The sequence below is a fragment of the Suricata suricatta genome, chromosome 16 (assembly GCF_006229205.1).
Source record: "Suricata suricatta isolate VVHF042 chromosome 16, meerkat_22Aug2017_6uvM2_HiC, whole genome shotgun sequence".
In the NCBI taxonomy this organism is placed as follows: Eukaryota; Metazoa; Chordata; class Mammalia; order Carnivora; family Herpestidae; genus Suricata; species Suricata suricatta.
The window spans coordinates 6,326,599-6,332,912 of record NC_043715.1 but is presented as its reverse complement, the minus strand read 5'-3'; the positions used below and the strand labels follow the sequence as shown (position 1 = coordinate 6,332,912).

General features: G+C 54.9%; 1 long non-coding RNA gene across 2 annotated transcripts; it reads right to left on the bottom strand.

Moving 5' to 3' along the window:
• Window positions 1-1,760: 1,760 nt before the first annotated feature.
• LOC115280992 lies at window positions 1,761-6,233 on the bottom strand. Of its 2 annotated transcripts, XR_003904022.1 has the most exons (4): window positions 6,159-6,229; window positions 5,456-5,572; window positions 4,696-4,777; window positions 1,761-4,192 (listed from the first exon to the last, which is right to left on the bottom strand). It is a non-coding gene; the product is annotated as an uncharacterized LOC115280992 (long non-coding RNA). The 2 variants fall into 2 exon arrangements; XR_003904023.1 differs by lacking the exon at window positions 5,456-5,572 and having other exon boundaries at window positions 6,159-6,233.
• Window positions 6,234-6,314: the final 81 nt, after the last annotated feature.

The window sequence follows — 6,314 nt, the reverse complement described above, 5'->3', positions numbered from 1 at the left end:
CTGCCCTCCCAAGCCAGGGCCGTTTGGAGGCGGGAGTGCATAATCATTCCACTATTCCGCTACCTCTGCCCGCTGCCCGGTATCACAGGCTGCAGAGTAGGAAGCCCGTTCCCGCCCCCTCCCTCGCCCCCCGCCCCCCAGCCTAGAAAATGAACTGACTTCACGTCAGCTCTGAGGAGGGAGGATGTTCCCCGACTTCAAGATGAAAACACGACTCCTCTCCTCGCAGGACCAAAAGCACATTTTATTATGTGATCAGCCTGTTAAATGCCATCAGGACGGAGTGTGTGTTCCATTCTGTTGGTGTCTCACGCCTATTAAAAATGAGGCTTGGGATTGCTGATACAATTTTGAGACAGAGTTTTCAGACGGAGCTTCCGGAGAGTTTCCCAAAAGAAATAGCGCCACGATAGGCACAGAATTGGGACCACTTACGAACAATTTCGTCGCTTGCTTTTGGTGTTTGGCATTTTATTACAGGCACGGCCTCCTGCCATTAAATGGGTTCCAAAAACATGACTTAAAACAGGTTGCCACTTACTCCTTCCTGTGGGTCCCTGTGTTCCTTGATAAAGCCAGCTGTGTTGGCTCCTGCCCCCAGGAGGTGGCATCTGAGGAGGAGCATGCCATTCTGTGAGTGTGGACCCTGTAATCTCCCCCGCCCCCCCCCCCCCCCACAGCAGCCCACAGGATGTCTGGGAAGACATCTCCCTTGAAACCAGGGGTGATTTAGCCTTCCAGGTGACACGTGGCAATGTCTGGAGACATCGTGGTTGTCACGGATCACGGATGCTACCGGTGTGTGTGGGCAGGGGCCAGGGCTGCTGCGGATCCCTCGCCTGCCGTGGAGGCCTCCCTGGCCCCAAATGTTAACAGTCGCCGAGGCTGGAAACCCCCGACGGAGGCTGCCTGGCGAGTGTCTGCGCGCCTGTTCTTGGGCAAATGGGAATGGGCTGGACAAGTTGTATAGACGGAGAGCTGGTGACCAGCACCGTGTAGACACAGTTCTAAACTGACAGTAGGCATGTCAAATAGCTACCACTTAGTCAGGGTTTCAAGGTGCCTATTCTGTGCCAGGCTGTGAGCCCAACACTGCTGATCTCATTGACTTTCTATGACCTGGAGGAAGGTTCTGTTACGACCCCACTCTCTGTAAATCAACGAGATCCGAACAGCTGGGAAAGGGAATGGCAAGAAATCTGTTTTCTTCCCGGCATTCATTTTTTTGAGGGGAGAGGGGTGCCCCCCTGGGTGGCTCGATTGGTAAAGCGTCAACTATGGCTCAGGTCATGATCTCCTGGTTTGTGAGTTCAAGCCCGCGTTGGGCTCTGTGCTGCCAGCTCAGAGCCTGGAGCTGCTTCGGATTCTATGTCTCCCTCTGCCCCTCCCCCACTCTCTCAAAAATAAACATTAAACATTTTAAAAAAATATGAGGGGAGAGGGATGGTCTGGCTCCCCACACTCAACTATGAGCTCCGGGAGGGCAGAATCTGTGTGAGCTGGGTGTGCAGCAGAGAGCATGGTCCTTGTGCCTGGTTTCAGTCGTGCGGGTGGTTGAACCCAGGTCAGAAGCAGACGACCCTCCTTCGGATGTATGGTCGGAAGGTCAGTAGTGGCCACCGCTCTGCCACAACGCTTACACCATTCACCTCACCTCGTCTTACACGTCGGCATTTTATCAACTCCCATTGTCACAGGGTGAGTCCAATACAGTCGGAGATTTAGAGAGAGAGAGAGAGAGAGAGAGAGAGAGAGAGGGAGACCATATTCACGTAACTTTTATTACAATATATTGTTATAATTCTATGTTGTAATTTGTCGTTGTTCACCTCTTACAGGGCCTAATTTATAAATTAAACTTTATCATAGGCGTGTATATATAGGAAAAAACAATCTATATGGGGTTCAGTACCATCCATGGTCTCAGCTGTCGACTGGGGGTCTTGAAGTATCCCCACCCCCTTCCCCTGCGGATCTGAGGAACCGCTTTGCCTAACAAAGTCCTTGGCGCTCAGAAGATGCAAATAGATGGGTGTTTGATGGAACTGAATGAAGGGATGAAGGAGGCAGGGCACGGTGGTTTAGCAGTTAGGACACTGGCATCGATTTCTAGCCATCTCATACCCCCCGTGGGCCCCTCTGGACCAGGCCCTAGAGGCCTAGGCCGGTCACAGCCATCCTGTCCCGGCTCATGACCGCTGGTTGTTAGCTTTTCAGAAATTTTTTCGAGTTGTCAAGCAGTCATTAAGCACACTTAAATTATATAAAATTACAATTAAATTATAATTTTAAGAAGGTTAATCAGACTTATCACTTCCTAATTATTCTACTGCATTGCATTAGTATCTCTGTTCTGAAGGTTAGGGGTGTTTCAGGGGCCACCAAACTTTTCTGGAAAGGGGCCAGATGGGAAGTATTTTATGGTTTGCCAGCCCCGGGCCGAATGTGGCCCCCCCACCACTGCTTGCTGTGTGGCCCTGGTGTGTTGTGTCTGCAGGCAGACACACTTAATAGTGGGATCAATCTTTCCCAACTCCTTGTTCGGCAATGCAGTCTGGTGGCTTGAAAACTGCCATGGTGGGGGCGGTGACACCGGGGAAGGTGTCACATGCTCTAAGACAGCTTTTCTGCTTTCAATCAGCTGGCTGTTAAACATTTACCAGGAAACCACTGGGCAAAAGTGGAATGAACCCTGCCTTCTTGGAGGGTACGGTGCGGTGCCTTGGGTTTGTGCACCATTTCATGGTGGGGTGGGGCCAGACGGGGCCCGGTGAACGCTGGTGAGGCCTTCCCCTGGAGGCCACTCTGAAGAGAACACCCAGCTGTAGGCTTTCTGCCGGAAGGGGCAGGGCCGCTGGAGGGGGTGCTGAGGTGGACCCGTCCTAGGGCTGGCCATTAGCCCCATACTCTCGTCCCCTACTAGGGACTTTGCCATTTCATCACATTCCTTTGTGGGCAGCCCGCTCTATCTTAACCCTTGTGGCCCGAGGGGGAGACTTCGGGTGTCTGGAGCTGAGAGATGAGCCCGCGAGAGTAGTTTACTGCCTATCTGCTGCAGACCCAGCTCCTGGCACGGTGCTGGGCACAGAGTGGGCTCTCCCCCCGGGCGACCTCGGGGTGAGCCCAGAGTGGGCTGAACTGAAGTGAGTGAGGCCGTTGCAGCGAGCAGGTGAGAGCAGGCCGTCCTTCAGGACTGGCTGTAACAAGCATTGCCAGCAAAGAAGGCAGGAAATGGTAGGTTTGGCTCTTGACCTGTGGTGAGTGCACCGGCCTATGGGAGCCCAAGGAGAGTTTGCGAACTTCTGTGGCCTTTCTGCTGCTCTGTAAACCTCTCAAGTTCAATGCCGGAAGGGTGAACTCTCAGGGGCCTGGCTTGTTTTCTGGAGAGTCTGGATCCTGGTGGCATCAGGGACGACTTGGGTGGGTGATCCATCCATGGAAACTAGACAGGCCTGTGTCTCCTACAGAGATCGGGTGGGGGGAGGGCGCAGGGAGGGAGCTTCCGATGGAATCTGACGGCTGGACTCATTTTTAGGTCAGGAACCAGGGACAATGGAGGCAAGGGGCTCTGCATCTCACCCACTACCAGCACAGCCCAGTGTACAGACTGGGTCCTGTGACCTGCACGTCCCTAAGCAACAGGGAAGAGGTGAATGTTGACTAGCAGTTGATCGACCACTGCATTTTTGTTGAGTCCTGACTGCGGGCAGGCACTGAGTGAGCGCCGCTGGCAGCCGGGGACTCGTGGGTTCTGCCGTCTCCTTACAGCATCGTGGGGGCTCCATGTCACTGACTTCAAACTCTTACCCACAAACAGCACTTAAAAATGGCATCAATGAATTCAACCCATTTCCCCTGAGTACCTGTGCAGGAAAATATTACAAAGAAGGAATGGGAAAAATGTGGAATTTCAGGTCAAACCGAATTTCGGGTTCCCCTCTAGGCTGGATTCCCATAGTTGTCTGACCATCTCTGAGCCTTAACTTCCTCACCTTTATGATAGGGACGATAATGATTCTTGCCTTCTGGGCTTGTTGGGAAGGAGAGAGAAGGAAAGAGAATACACATGAAAGTCCCGGCATTGTGCGTGGTGGCAGTTGGCATGCCGCTCATTTTTGATCATAATATTCCCGTTTAACTTTTACCAGTCAACTGCCGTACCAAGCAGGAGCTGAGGATGTCTGGAACAGCCCTGGAAGAAATTAGGGATTCCTTGCACCCTGGTAAATTCCGCTGGAGCTTTGCACCCTTGGGGAGAGGAGCATCCATGGATGTCCCTAAAGTGGACGGCAGCTGCTCTGAGCTGTCCTACTCCATGACTTCATGCTGGCCCCCGGCACCTCCCTCCTGGGAACTCTCGACAGCCCTCTCACTGATTTCCTGTCTCCAGGCTGCTTGTCTGCAAACCTCATCCCTGTCATGCTGTGGCCAGTGGCCTTATGAAGGTGACATCGATGAGCCACTCTCCTGTGTGGACCGTATGGTGGCTCTCCACTGCTCTCAGGGGGAGGTCTGGTCCTGGCACAACCTGCCCGGCCCCTGCTCACCTCTTAGGCCTCTGCCCTGCAACCCTGGGGTACTTTGCATGGCGTGGCAAATGCGTGTGGTTTCCCAGACAGGCCTCAGATTGTCCCCCACCTCTTGGACTTTGTATGTGTGACCCCCTCTCCCAGCGGCACCGTTTCCCTTCTTTACCTGATTCCTGAAGACCTCCTGGAGTCAGGACGTGAATCCCCAGGGCCACAGTCTGGCTGGATTTGGTGTCCCTTCTCTGTTCCTGCAGCACAAGCACCGCCTGGTCATTGCCTTTACATTGTCCTAGGCTCTAAGCTCTGGGCCTGAGGAGCTAAGGGAGCCCGGTGTGTTACTCAGCCTCTCTGCACCCTCACCTGCACCACAGGGGATGATGACGGCACTTCTGTCACAGGGCTGCGATGGGAAGGGACAGTGGCATGCACTCACAGCACTCAGCACACAGGAGGAGCTCAATACAGGGTTGAACAGCTAACCCCACCCCTTCATGGCCTGTCACAGCCGTGCCCTGAATCCACATCTGTATCATGTTGTGGGGACGTGGGCTTGACCTTTTCTTGCTTGATGATTTTCTCAAGGCCACAGTGAAGTTTAGAACTTGAAGAACAGAATTTGCCAGCAATCGTGAGGAACTGACTAATTCCCTGTTCTCTCACTTAACTGCCTCCTCCAGGGCCCAGGAGGAGGGAACAGCTTTGTCCATCTCTGACATCCCACAGGCTGAGCCCTATTGCCCCCATGTGCGCCCTGGCCAGGCTCAGCGATAGGATCTTTCCAGGAGCCCGTCCACTGGGTCTGTTCTTGGGAAAGAGTGGGGAGGGGATAATCCCCATCACAGGGATGCTGTGGGTATAGTGCCAGCATTCACCATGCAATTCAACACACACAGACACGCACACTAATCTATTCACTACAGAGATACCTTCACTTAACAAAAAAGGCAAACATCTGGGGTTTAAATGGTATGAGCTGCAGAAGCAGGTGGCTGTGAGAACCTGGCTGACGAGCTGAGCCTTCGAGGTGGCTTCAGGTGCTGCTCCTAATGGCAGAAAGGGGACGTTTTGCCTCAGAGTCAGAGCTCCTGAGCGACACTGTGGTTCATTCCACAAGGATGCTTCCAACACGATTCCCTCCCGGCCTTGTGCTGGGACTGCAGGTGCAGGGATGGATGGCCTGGCCAGCGCAGAGGCAAAGAAGCAGGCACTGCTGGGGCGCAGGCAGGGGACGAGTGGCCCAGCAACTCTGGGGAGGGACTTTGTTGTCTAGGTGCCTGGAAGGGTCAGACTTGAGGAGCAGAAGGATAGGGGCTGGGGAGTCTGTCCTCTCCCTCCCAGATGGCTTGAGGACCCCACGGGTCAAGGCCCGGCAGATGTCCATAAAGGCCAAGGGGCTTTCGGGGTCCGGCAGGCTGAGACATGGCAGTGTGGGCTCATTATCCGGATAACTGAGGGGGCATGTTCAATTCGAGGAACGATCCCTGTCCTATGACCCCATTCAGCCGGCCAGGTGGACAGCCTGAGCTGAGCAGGGGGTGTCCGAGGTCAAGCGGCCCAGCCCCCGCCCCTCTAGCCCGGCCCAGCCCCCGCCCCTCTAGCCCGGCCCAGCCCCGGTCCCTGGGTTTGCACCTGGCTGCACCTCGGTCGCCCGGGTCTACAGGTCCCGCGTGGCTGACTTTTCCGATCGGGATCGATCGGGGCAGGGTGGGAGGGCCGTGTGGGGGCCTGCGGGCCGCGCCGCCCCGCACCGGCCAGGGCACCGGCCTGGGCACCGGCGGGGGCGCG